We start from the raw sequence: 13,605 nt of genomic DNA on the forward strand, positions 1-13,605 counted from the left end.
TTGAAGCTCATTCCATTAGCATTGGCCCATCGGTCCAATCTATCCAAGTCTCTCTGTAGAGCCTCCCTATCCTCATGCAGATCAACACTCCCGCTTAGCTTCGTGTCATCTGCAAACTGGCTGATGATGCACTCTATGTCCTTATCAAGATCATCAATAAAGATGTTAAACAGAAATGGTCCCAACACCAAGCCCTGAGGGACACCACGTGTGACCGACTGCCAGCTGGATTTAACTCCATTGACCACCACTCTTTGGGGCCGCCCATCCAGCCAGTGCTTGATCCAGCAGATCGTATGCTCATCCAGGCCGTGAGCCGCCAGTTTTTCCATGAGAATTTTATGGGGAACAGTGTCAAATGCTTTTTGAAAGTCTAGGTAGACAATGTCCACAGCGTTTCCCTCATCCAATAATCGGGTCATCTTGTCATAGAAGGAGATCGGGTTCGTCAGGCAGGACCTGCCTTTCATAAACCCATGCTGGCTAGGACTGTTCCCCTGGTTGTCCATTATATGACTTGTAATGGCACTCAAGATGATCTGCTCCATGACCTTCCCTTTCTTTCACACCTGGTACTGAGGTCAGACTGACAGGTCTATAGTTTCCCGGATCCTCCTTTCTGCCTTTCTTGTAGATGGGTGCTACATTTGCTACCCTCCAGTCCATTGGGACCTCCCAGTTAGCCATGACTTCAGGTAGATAATGGAAAGTGGCTTGGCGAGCCACTTAAGAACAAGCCTTTTGTTCTTAAGGTCCAGCCAAAGGTCCCTATTTAGCCAGGCCAGTCTCCTTCCCTGCCTACTTGTTTTTTGGCACACGGGGACAGCCTGCTCCTGTGTCTTTCAGACTTCTCTCTTGAAGTATATCCAGCCTTCCTGGGCTCCTGTATCCTTCAGGGCAGCCTCCCAAGGAATTTTGTCAAGCAGTCTTCTGAACAGGTCAAAGTTTGTCCTCCGGAAGTCTAAGGTGGCAGTTTTACTAACCCCTCTCCTTGTTTCTCCAAGAATCAAAAACTCAATCATCTCATGATCGCTGTGCCCTAGACGGCCACCAACCTTTACTTCCCCCACAAGTTCTTCCCTGTTCACAACAAGCAGGTCCAGGAGGGCACCTTCCCGCGTTGGCTCACTTACCAGCTCTGTGAGGAAGTTATCCTCCACACGCTCCAGGAACCTCCTGGATTTTTCCCTCTCAGCTGTGTTGTATTCCCAGCAGATATCCAGGAGGTTAAAGTCCCCCACAAGAACAACAGCAAGTGACTGAGAGATTTCCCCCAGCTGCTTATAGAAAGCTTCATCCACCTCACTGCTTTGGTTGGGAGGTCTATAGCCGACTCCCACAGCAATAGCAGCTTTATCGGCCCTTAACCTAATCCAAACACTCTCCACCCCATCATCGCTATACTTGATTTCTGAGCTCTCATAGCATTCTCTAATATACAGGGCCACTCCTCCACCTCTCCTTTCCTGTCTGTCCCTCCTGAAGAGCTTGTAGCCATCGATTGTGACACTCCAGTCGTGTGAGGCATCCCACCACGTTTCTGTGATAGCCACTCTGTCATAGTTTCCCTGGTGCATCATGGCTTCACGCTCCCCCTGTTTGTTGCTCATACTGCGTGCATTGGTGTAGATGCACTTCAGATGAGCTAATGATTCCAACACCTTTTTGTGAGTGTGGGCCCCATTTCCTGCCAGACTCCTCTCAGGTGCTTCCGTGATTTCTAAACGTCTGTCCCTTCTCCCAAATGAAATGGCAGAGCGAGAGTCCTCACTAGTCCACCATCCTTCAAGCCCTGGCATGCTTCCCTTGGGCTTACTCTTGACAGGCCCAGTTATCTCCCCTTGCCCCCTCATATCTAGTTTAAAGCCCTGTCAATGAGCCCTGCTAACTCCTGCCCCAAAATTCTTTTCCCCAGAGATCCTACAACCTCTCTGGCCCCTGTTACAGTGTTTACCCACCTCCGTAGTGATGTTTTGCTTACGCAATTATAAGGAAATTATTATATTTTCAATGCAAACATTAGATATGATAACTTGCTGTGATAACATTTTATAAATTAACATAAATTATAACTGTTATAATGTATTACATATTATATGTATTATACATATTTGATATATGTATTTCATATTATCTACAATGCTTATACAATATATTATACAATTATTATATGATTAACTTATGATATTATTTAAATAACACAGTATAATTCTATTATATAAATTTATTATAAGAGCATGCAGGTTACCTTTCCCAGGTTACCTTTCCCTACAGAGTACATATATTCAGGTCTCACCTTGCATGGAGCGAGGATGTGGCCGGGGTGGCCGCTGGTGGCTGAGGAGAGACAGGAGGGAAGTGACGGGTGCGACCCCTGCTCTGCCACGCAAAAAGTCCCTTCTGCTGCTGCCCTTTGCAGCACTTTGGGACCAGCCTGTTTGGCCTCTTGGGTCAGATGGTGCGTCAGCTACACCTGTACCCCAGATGAGAATGTGCCAGGAACTGCTTTCTGCCATGAGTCCGTGCCGTGCAGACCGGGCTCGTCCCCATCAGTTGACTCCTGACTGGGCTTCAGCTGGGTTTCATGTGAGGACCATCTGGCCATAAGACATGGGTGTTTTTGCACCTGTGCTTTTCCAGTTCAGAGTCCCTGAGACAGAGTAAGAGCTCTAGGCGTGGAGACAGTCCATTGCCTGCTGTGCAGCATGGTGTTAGGGTGTATAATGTGGTTTGAAGCATCAAACCTGCAGAAGGTGGCTGCAAAGCATTTGGGGAACTGGTTCTGATACTGCCTCGTCCATCCTGCCCATTGTCAATGATCCCCAGCGTGTGCTATTGCTCCGTGGTGCACCAAAGCCTTCTCATAAATGGCCGCTTAGCAGGGGCCAAACCCATGCCAGCAGTTAGGCAGTGTGCATGGCTGAGGTCCAAAAGCTGAGCTCGCTCTCTGGCTGTGGCTTATTTTGCAGTGAGAACATGCCATAAAGTCCTGTTTCGGGTCTAGGTCAGCTAAGAACAGTGTGGGTGGCTTATGAAAAGCTAGCTTAAGTCCAGTCATTATCCAGATACAAAGTGTTCCTGTGTGCCACGTGAAGGCCCCGGTCCGGGGAGTTTTCTCAACATAATGTATGCTGTGAAACCTGGTCTTCTCCCAACATCCAACCGCATCTCCCCCAGGTCCCTGTGAGTCCTGTGACTGAAGCACAGGCACAAGAAGCAAGATAGCCAGCCCAGCTCTCCCCTCAACTCCAGGAGGTATGGACATTTCAAATCACCATGCCATGTCTTTCTAGGAAAAAGGGGAAGGAATGGTTCTTGCTGTCCACTTCTTTCCCTCTGAAACATGGCATTATGCAGAAAAAGTCAGAGAGAGCAGACAAGACCCTCAGGCTGGGAGACATAGCTGTGTTTGGTCTCTGCTCCAAGAGCTGTCCCTGTGTTTTATGCTTGTATGATTATTTAATAAAATAATATAGTACTAGGAACAGACAGACAAGGAACCTGGAGTCCTTTCTCCAAGGTGAGTGTCCTTGCTGCAGGATACCATGATCACAGGAGTCACCTAAAGAGCTCAGTTTCTGCTCCCTCTGCTCCGGGCAGTACCAGATACAGAGAGCAGCTGGGGAGCCTCTTCTTCAAAAGAGCACGTTGTTTTTGGTGAGCCCAGAGGTAAAACTGAGTGGCTACGGAGAGCGGCTCAGTGAAAAACTGGGCTCGGTCTGAGTGCTGATCCCAGTCCTTATCTGCTGCAGCTCGAAGACACTGCAGGACACACAGATGTAACCTCTGGCGAGTGCCTGTGCCTGTTCTCAGGCAGGTGGAAGGAAGCACTAAGGATGAGCAGCGAGAGTCACAACCAAAAACCCACAAGCACCAGCTGAAGTGACAGTTCAAACGCTCTTTCCTCAGCGAGTGTGGAACACAAAGAAACATCAGAATCTGGGCATATGGGGCAGAGATAAGGAGAGACAGGAGGGAAAGGCCAGCAGAGCTCTCGGCGATGGGCTGGGCCCAGGGGTCTCAGGGAAACCTTGTGCTGCCCAGGAGAGGTGAAAGCACAGCAGGACCAGCCCGGGCCCATCCTTGGTGGCCCTGGCACAAAGGCTTTGAGGGAAGAGCGCAGGCAGTGCTTCACCGCACCGATGTGCCCTGTCTGTCAGCAGTGGTAGCTTCACATTGCCGACGTGCCATGGCAGGCAGTGGTGGCACACTCCTGCCGTTTGCTCCCACACTTGCGGCATTAAACTGGTTGTGGGACCAGGCAATGAGTTAGGTTGAAAATAGCATGTCCCCCCCGGCCTTCATTGCCAAGTTAATTTTAAGTTCCCCGTTGGAGTTCATTGCACTGTCCCTGGCCATCCGTGGGCAGCAGGAGGCAGAAAGAGCAGCAGAGGAGGATGAGACAGACGGACTGACGGTGTCTTAGCCATTGATGGAAAAGCTTGTCTCTCTCTGAGGAGGAGACAGTTTAAAGCAGCTCTAAGGAAGGACACGCACCTGAGGAGCGTGTCTTTGCCATCCATTTCTCCAGAAGGATGCTTAACACAGGCAGTCAGTTGCAAACCAGAGAATTAACCACCCGCTGGTGACCGATTGCTGGTCGGAGCTTTTCACTCCAGAGAGAGCGTTTGCCCGGCTGACAGCGCCCGCACGGACGGACCGCAGTGCGCGACTGCCCCCTTTTGCTCCAACGCGACTTTCGGAGCTGTGAGGGAATCGTACACAGAAGAAAGGCTTCACAGCGTTGAAAGGTGGCTTCAAAGGCTTCACAGCGTTGAAAGGTGGCTTCTGCAGTGGGAAAAGTAGCATGTGACAGGGGAGGCTGAAGAAGCCAGGAGGGCGAGTTACAAAGCGCCGATACTGGAAGAACAGCCCAAGGAGAATCGAGAGACCTGTGCAACTGCAGGGCAGAAAGGTGGGCAGGCGGAACCTCTGCCTGCATTACATTGGCCAGAAAAATGGCCAAAGTATAACATCAGCAGGCTCGAGGGTAATGCGTCGCTCAGGCACAGCAAAGAGCCTGAGAAGAGATGAAAGATCTCTGTCACATAGCATGAGAAGGTAAGAAACGCCACTGGGTCTGATGAAGCAGCGCTCTGTCTGGTGTCTGTGGGAGCACAGAGGCCTATCTGCGCTCTACAGACCAGTCCCCTGCCTCCTCCATCCTCCCCACCCTCTAGATCCAGGGAGTGGAGGGGAACAAGGAGCTGTGGTGACAGTGAAGCGTGGGAGAGCGGGGGTCCCATCACTGAGATATCACAGAATCATGGAATTGTCCAGATTGGAAGGACCTTTCAGATCATCGAATCCAACCATCAACCTAACGCTGCCAAGTCCACCACTAAACCATGTCCCTCAGCACCACCTCTGCCTGTCTTTTACATACCCCCACTGAGGTGGGTAATGGGAGTTAAGTACAACACCAAATTTATCTACAGTCCTCAGGAAAGAGGACAAAAATCAAACATTCAGAATGAATGGGTAATGTGTCTGCATGCAGCCTGCGCTTCACTCTCTGGATCACAAGAATCATCTTACTTGGATACACTTATCTACCTCTCTCTGCCTCCCACTTAGATGATGCCCTTAAAGGCTTCTAAAGTCGGATCAGGCCCTGCCCTGGCAGAATCTTTCCTTCTGTCTGCTGGAGCCCTGGACATGATCTGCTCTGCGTACGGCATGTGGTCCCTGCTCCGGTGAGCTCCTCTATATGACCTGCGGCTGTGCATAATACCTGGTCAAGTCTTTTATTCGGTTTGATTCACAGAGCCCTGACACAGCCAAGCAGTCAGCAGAACGAGCTTTTCTCCATGAATAGCACAAATATTTGAATTCAAATATATGTTAACAGCAATTGATCGAAACCTTCATAACGAGGGCCTGGGGGAACTAAAGGCAGATGAAAGAAGAAGAAAAGATTCTTTGTAGGGCTAAGTTAGGGTATTAAGACAGCCCTGCTTCTTGTGGGGCAATGCTTGGGTGGAACAGGTTTAAGTTCCACTCAGGTCTGTGGTGTATGTATTTGCATATGATATGCAAGCGGGTTAATAGAAGTAAATCGGTCACTTTCAGCAAGTAAAATCAGTCGTTTTCCTAACAGAGAGCAGCAGTGGCACTAGGGGAAAGTAGCAAGCTATAGAGTGATAGTTCCTGTTTTGAAAATACTCAACACATATTGTTTTTGAAGATCTTCATCAGGGAGCTGGAGCAACACCAATAAAGAAAAGAAAATGAGCAGAGAAAAGCTACCCGGTTAAGCTATCACAGGGGCTTATCACTTTGTGGTAAAAGAACTAAGTGAACAGGGAATAGGAATAGACAGTGTCAGGAAGGATCTTAACTACAAGGTAAAAAAGGTAAATATATGTATAGAAAAGACACTTCCTCACACATGCATAAATCAGGCTTCAGTGATGGAAGAAGGCACATTTTTAACAGAGTCCTGTGTTGTCCTCGTCACTTGCTGATGTTTTCCCACCCCTCACCATTGCACTCCAAACCTCTCCCCTTGTTCCCATCCCCTTTCCTTCCCGGTGCACCTCCCTTTGGCCTTTGCCCGGCTGCCCTCAGGGCTAGAGCACAGCTCTGCTGTCTCCAGGGGGGCTGGTGACAATGGCCCGTGTTCTCTGCGGGATGGAGCTGTGGGGACGAGGGCCTGGGGATGACCAGGGCTGATGGCCACGATGCCCGCATCCCGTGGGCTGCAGCTGCGGGCCAGGGGCTGCTGAGCTGGGCTACTGCCGTGAGCGTGGTGTTTGCCACCCCACCAGGGCAGGGCCGGGAGCACAGAGCCAGCACCAAGTGCTACACGCTGGGACCCGGACTGATGCCAGAAGAACAAAGTCAAGAGTTTATCAAGAAGTTTCAGTTGGGATGTGCTTGAGGCGTCAAGGAACATACTCGGCCTTGAATGGGATGTGAAACAACCCAATGTATCTCACACGTCCTTTTGCATTTGCTGACTTGGATGTAAGACAGCAAAATGTAACCTCTGGATCAAATTCGTGCCAAGAGTGTATCCCAGACTAACCTTGGGTAATTATAATGCTGAAATACACACCCCTTTCTGAATAATAAGCGTGCTAATCAGGTAACCTCCCCAAACGTACTAAACATGCCGCCTCCAGCCCTCCCCGGCACCGCCTCCCGCGCCGACGCGCGGCTGCTGCCCACACGCAGCCGCACCGGCGGGTGCCACCCTCGAGCTGCGGGAGCCCGGCTCGCCTTCGAAGTGCCGGACCCCAGGGAGCGCAGCGGGTTTTTAGGGAGAAAAAGCCGGGTTTGGGTGAATTCCCCGCCGGCGGGCCCAGCCGCACGGCCCCGTTGCCACGGCGACGGGCCCCCGCCCCCGCCGGGGCGTCTTCACCATGGCAACCGCTTCCGGGCGGATGGGCGAGAGAATAGGCCAATCAGAGCGCGGGCGCCGCGCTTCCATTGGTCAGATCGCCGCACCGCGCTCCCAGTGGTCGGATCACCTCGCCGGGGGTGGGGCGCGGCAGGGATTGACGGCGACGACGGGCCAATGGAGCGGGCTGCTCCAAATAAGGGGGGGAGGCGGGCGGCGGGGCCGTGGCTAATGGGCGCGCGCCGTGGGCGGGCCGGGCCGCTCCGGAAGCGGAGGGGGCCGGGCGGAAAATGGCGGCCGGCTCGGAATCAGGGAAAAGGGCGGAAAGCTGGGCCCAGCGGGCGGGTGCTCGGTCGGGCCGGGCCCGCGGTGCCGCCGCGAGCACGTCGTGAGGCAGCTGGACCGCGCCAAGGTGAGCGGCGGGGGGCCTGAGCGGGTCCGGACGGGCGATGGCGGCGGGCGGGAGGGCCCTGAGTGGGGCTGGGGGAACCAGAGGCCTAAGGGGGGCCATTGTTGGATCGGAGGGGGGTGGCTGGGACCGGGTCCCCGCGGGGTCCCTTTCGCCTGCGGAGTTTGGGGTGCGGTGCCGGCGATGCCGGAGAAATAAAGCCAGGCAGGGCGGTAAGAAAGCAGCGCCCGGGACGTGCTGGTGCCGCCCTCCGCAGTTCCCCAGTGCTCCCCACAAAGTGCCCGTGGGTCCTGGAGGTGTCGGGCTGTGGGCTGGCTGCGGTCCCTCAGCGTCGCCCGGGGGGCTGCAGAGGGGGGAGGAAGCAGAGGGGGGAGGACGCTGGTTTGGGGCCTGACACAGAGAGCGGGTCTCCGGCTGGCAAAGGGACGCATGCGGCTGGTTTTGGGTCTGAGAGAGGCGGTTGTGTGGCTTTGTGCTCAGGAAGAGGGCTCGAGATGAAATCCCCACCGGGCCCCCCGTCTCCGTGTGGAGGGTCTGTCCTGGTCCCACTCCTGAGGGGAAGAGGTGGGGTGGGGGTCCCCGGGCTTGTCCCACTTGGCTGGGTGTGACAAACAGGCTCATTTCTCACCTCCTCTTTTCTTAGGGTCACCTTCTGCCGCACGGCAAGAGAATTCTGCACGACTGATTCCGCTCGTGGCTCAGGTAATGGCACGCCTGGGTCTGGGGGAGTGGGGAGACACACTTGTGAGTTCAGGGGCGCTACAGATACTCCTTGTCAAAGCCACAGAGAAGCTGACGAGGAGATGCAGTGAACAGAGCGTGCCTCCTCCCTGAGCAGGTTCTTTGGTAGTTAGGAATGGTTTCCTTTGGGGTCAAAGGCTGAACTTTCAGCTAAGATAAATTAAGAGCTGCCTGTTACCTTCATTAGGGTCAAGTGTTTCACTTCTGTGTGTTCCTACTGGTTCCAGGGGAAAGTGGGAAATAGCCTTTTCTTTGCCTATGCGTAACTCAATTTGGGCTAGTCTGTGGTGTCAGTCTAGTTCATGTTTGAGCACCAAGGTGCCAGTAGAAACGTACCAACTGAAACGTGATGGAAGCTGATGCGTTGCTTGATTTTTATTCTTTTTTATTATTATTATTGCTTGATTGTGGAGGGTGTGTTTTTCTGTGGCTCAGTCCACATTGTTCCTTGGAGCCTTCAGTCTATGACTTTTAAGCAAAAAAAAAGTTTGTTGTTCCAGAAGAGGACTGGTCCTTCCTAGGACTGAGGTGTAGACTCGGAGGGTCTCTTAAGTACGCGGTCAGAATGAAAGCCAAACTTCACTGGATGTTGCTGCTGTCAGTCTTCCCTTTTGCTAATGTCCCCACAGCTCCCTCATGGGTGGGAGCTCTTGAATCATCCTTGATTTTTTTTTTTTTTTCAGTCTCTAACATGTTTTTTTGTGTCCCCAGGAAGAGGCTACGTTTAAAAGTTCATTAGTTTCCTCCTGACCGTGCCAGTGACTAAAACTGAGTTATGATTTTTGAACCCCAGAAAAATGACACCGCTCTTAGAGATCCGGGCTATTTCTGAACATGTTTTCGTCACGTGCAAATGTCCTCGGGATGCAGATCGCCTGTGCTTGGTGCTCTGACGAGATGATACACTGAGACAGGGAAGAGCTCCGGCAGCCAGAAAAGACACAAGGTCCTGGGGTTTTTGTCTGTCTGTTTTCTGGGGTGGGGGTGCGTGTGCTTTCAAAAACAGTGCACTGTTGACCTCAGGTGGCAGCCTGCCGAGCTCTCTTGCTGCCTGATCTCTCCTTTCCTTTGTCACTCCTCTTTCGTGGCTGCAGCTTTCGTTTGGATAATTTTAGACGAGCTATGAAGTGACTCGCCTGTGTAAAAGTGCTTGCTGGCGATACCGGGAAGGACCATAAGGTCCTTGTAGTGTGGACTTTGAAGTTAATGTGAAGGCTTTGTCGGCTCTCCTTCTATGGTTTTTGTACGAAATAGTTTAAGAAAACACTAAAAAGAGTATAAGGTCCATTCTGGAGCATGTTACACCCATGCAAGGCTTACTTCCCTGCGTTTATTTTCTCTTCCTGAAAGCACAGTCTTCTCTTTCTGTGTGTGTACTATTAAGTGATGCCGTGAAAAAAACCTGTGTACTAAAAGGGGGAAGAAACTGTTCGTAAGAGTTCAGATGTTCGGGAGAAGCAGACTCTGTGTTCACGATAAAAGCTTTATGCTTTTTCATCAATAAGTCTTTAGGATATCTTATAGCGGGAGTCGAGAAACCTTACTGAGATACTGGCATCTGTCCTAAAGGCGATCGAGGTCAAAGGAGAGACGTGGACAAACTGGGACAAAGTGGCATCTCGCTTCTGCACGTTTTCCAGGCGTTCCCACGAAGCGCCAGCAGCATCGTAACTAGTGACGGCGAGTCCTGATGTAGCTTTGGTGAGTTGTTGCTTCCACCATGTCCTTTGTCCATAACCTACGGTGTGTCATTTTGACATCGGTTGGAAAGAGATTTTTGGAAACGGAAACGTTTCTCGCTCAAAGCAGTTGCCTTTTTATGAAGTTCCCGTCAGAGCGGGTCCTCGGAGATGAAGCGCTGGGCAGCAGGAGTCACAAGCACCGAGACCTTGCGCTCTCTTTGCACTTCTTTGCCGGCGTTTGTGTTCTCGGTTGTTACAGTTGAGACCTCATAAAACCCTGTTTCTCCGCGTGTTCAGTACAGCCAAAAGCATTTGCCCATCTGCCGGCGCTTTTTGGTAGCCTGACGGATTGCGGCACTGGGGATTTGATTTTCCCCCCCACCCTTGAGAATAAAGCCATTTCGGGGGGATCTCTTATCTTGCTGATTTTTCTATGCTAAATGAAACTTTAAAAAAAAAAAAAGCTAGAGTTGTGTAACTTAGAACTGACTTGTGTTGTTTAAACTGCTGCTGCCGAATAGCTGTGGCGTATGTTTTATAAGGCGTACTGAAGCAGTTAGGTATTTGTTATCCCCTGAATTCTGCATTTCTGTCTGGCTTTCAGTGGCGTGTTTTTTCTGGCAGCCTGGGGAGTTGCCTGAGAGCGGACAGAAAGGAAAAATTATTCCCTGTGCAGGGAGAAAAAAAAAAAATCTTTTTTTTTTTTTGTGTGTGTGGGGTGTGTGAATTGCCCAGGAAAGCGTGGAGCCCCAAGGTTTTTGGGGCGATGAAAGCGCTGCCAAGGGACAGCGAGGACAAGCCACGGCTTTGCCTCCTGGCACCTTTGGTGTGGGAGCAGTCGCTGGAGGTTTGATGTTTTTTTCCCAGCCCTGAGAGAGTGAAATAAGGTGTTTTTGAGGATGAAGTCGCCGGGAAAGCGACTTAAGAGCCCCAGGCTACCTGGGAAAGTGGCTCTAGTGCAACTAAATCTGCCAGTGAGTCAAAAAAGTCAGGGTTGTCAAAAAAATGCAAAGGTCTAGTAACCTGTATCAACAGCTGTGCCAGAGATGGTGCCGAATATGTTTTCCTCCACTCAGCTGTAGCCTTTGCAAACCTTCGCGAAAGAAGGAAGCTTTACATTCCTACCCAGCTTTGTGCTCAAAGCTTTTTTTTTTTTTTTTTTCCTCCCCTCTCTCTCAGCAGAATGTCAACTGCCAGCGTTTCTCCATGTGGTGTTGTGCCGTGACAGTGCAGGACAGACGGAAAGGATCCGGAGTGCTCTGTGAGTATGAGGTATGTCTGCGATGTGTGTCTGCTTTTTTCCTAAGCGTGGCCTTTGAAGTTAACAGGAAGGCTTTGTCAGCTCTACTTCTATAGCTTTTGAATGAAATATTTTAAGAAAACACTAAAAATAACACAAGGTCTGTTCCGGAGCATGTCGTGCGGCCAAAAGCATTTGCCCATCTGATGGTGCTTTTTGGTAGCCTGATGGATTGTGGCACCGGGGATTTGATTTCCCCCACGACCCTCAAAAGTAAAACCATTTGGGGGTTTTATGTTGCTGATTTTTCTATGCAAAATTAAACTTAAAAAACAAAAAAAGGTAACGTTGTATAATTTACCCACTGACTCGCATTGTTTAAAGCGCAACTGCCCAATAGCTATAGCATACAATTTATGGGGCGGAGTGAAGCGGTTAGGTGTCGGTTCTAAAGGTTTAAAAAGAGGTGACTGAATGTTACCGGGTTTCCCCCGCTATTATGACAGAGTGCTCTGAGGTGCTTCTATTTCTGTCTGGCTTTCAGCGGCGCGTTTCCCTGGCAGCCCGGTAGCATCTCTGTCGAGCAGTGCCGCTGGCCAGACGTCCCTCCTCCTTGTGTAACACCCAAAAAAACCTGCGGTCAAATGATAACTGTGTGTTTTGGAGAAGGGTAGTTTAATGGTATCAGTTCACAGCCGTGCAAGTTGAACTAGTGCCGCAAGAAAGTCAAATACTAAGAGTATTTTTAATGAGCGTATGTAAATGTAGGCACACGTTTTCAGCACGGAGCGAATGACCAGGCTTTGTTCTTTATTGCTCCCTTCGCTCTTCAGGGTTTGACCCCTCTGTCTCGGCTGCATCGACCCTGTGAACGAGGTGACCGGCGGCAGCAGCGCCGTTACCAAAGACAGGCCTCTGCTTTGTTTCTGAAATAGTTGTTTCTTACTAACCCTTATTGTGTGAGAAAATAGCTAATTACCGACTTCATTACTGTGTAAAAATAGTTAGTCACTGAGCTGATGTTACAGATAGTGATAGTGAGGAGACAACCAGAAGTAGTTAATCACTTCAAGGTTCTTCTATATGTCAAGTATGTACTCTTATACCAATTAGGATGGAGTTAGGGCTGCTTCAAAGAACATCCTTATTATCTTCAAGAAGTTGGCAAACTTACAGCAAACATTTAGTGTCCTGAGATGACTCAACACCTTAAAAGGATAACGTGAGGAAGGGCCTCCTTACCCAAACGACCACAGGGAAACTCACGCTTGTGCAGAAGTGTTTTGCCGCCACAGCAAAATTTGATACACGTGTGCAAAAAGCCTATTCGGTCATCCTGATGAATAGGCAAGCCTAGGTGGAGTTATGGATTAGGTAGGTGGAATTATGAGAATATTTTGTGTATAAATAGTGGGTGAATATGCCTGGTAAGGTGTGCTAGACTGTGGGTTTTCCCCCTAGCACCCGATGTCTAATAAAGCACTATCTCCTCTCTGAACTACCTTCGGTTTCAAGGGCTTTTATTTCAGGTCACAGCACCAGGGCCGTAGCTGCGGCGGTGGCTCCGTCAGCGTGGATTCTGGTTACGGCCCAGCCCGGTCCTGCCGCCCCGCACGCAGGGTGACGGATCTCCGGGCGGCTGCGCTGGGAGGAAGGGGCCAGGCGTTTTTCAGCGCGGGTCAGAGGGTTTGCCGTCACACTAAGAACGTGTTCCAAATGGCATCGGTTAGCCTTAATCCTGACTTCAGGAGTTGGGCCGGCGCTGGCTTTTGCAGGCTGTGCTGTGTTTGGAGCTGAGGCGTTTCCCCAGAATCCTCCTGTAGCTCCTGTCCTGTCCCTCGGCCTGAGGGAATGCCTCTGTTCTCTTCTGCGCGACTTTCCCAGCACGCTGAACTCTAACGGGGGATTTCTGTTTTCCAGGTGCCTTGTTGGCGTCATGGGCTGCTCCAGAGACGCCCCAGCCCAGGTTTGCAGCCGGTGGCGGAGACCCCCTGAGGGGAAGGGGCCAGCCCTGGGTCTGGGCGTTGTGTTCCTTTTTTGGGGGGGAATAGAAGGGTGTCTGTGTGTATCTGGGGGTGATGACGTCATTGGGGGCACCCCCATGTCACCGGGGCAGTGACGATGCGGCGGAGGAGCAGGTGAGCAGGGGATGGGGGGGGGTTATGTGAGGGTCTCAGCCCCAAAACGT

The 13,605-nt window shown here is 51.1% G+C and overlaps 1 long non-coding RNA gene across 7 annotated transcripts; it reads left to right on the top strand.

Moving 5' to 3' along the window:
• Positions 1 to 7,612: 7,612 nt before the first annotated feature.
• Positions 7,613 to 13,312, top strand: LOC128902901 (uncharacterized). Of its 7 annotated transcripts, none has more exons than XR_008463908.1 (6): positions 7,613 to 7,757; positions 8,398 to 8,456; positions 9,207 to 9,441; positions 10,065 to 10,196; positions 11,357 to 11,449; positions 12,251 to 13,312. It is a non-coding gene; the product is annotated as an uncharacterized LOC128902901 (long non-coding RNA). The 7 variants fall into 7 exon arrangements; XR_008463911.1 differs by having other exon boundaries at positions 11,360 to 11,438; XR_008463905.1 differs by having other exon boundaries at positions 11,360 to 11,449; positions 12,251 to 13,310.
• The last annotated feature ends 293 nt before the right edge of the window (positions 13,313 to 13,605 follow it).

The sequence above is a fragment of the Rissa tridactyla genome, chromosome Z (assembly GCF_028500815.1).
Source record: "Rissa tridactyla isolate bRisTri1 chromosome Z, bRisTri1.patW.cur.20221130, whole genome shotgun sequence".
NCBI lineage: Eukaryota > Metazoa > Chordata > Aves > Charadriiformes > Laridae > Rissa > Rissa tridactyla.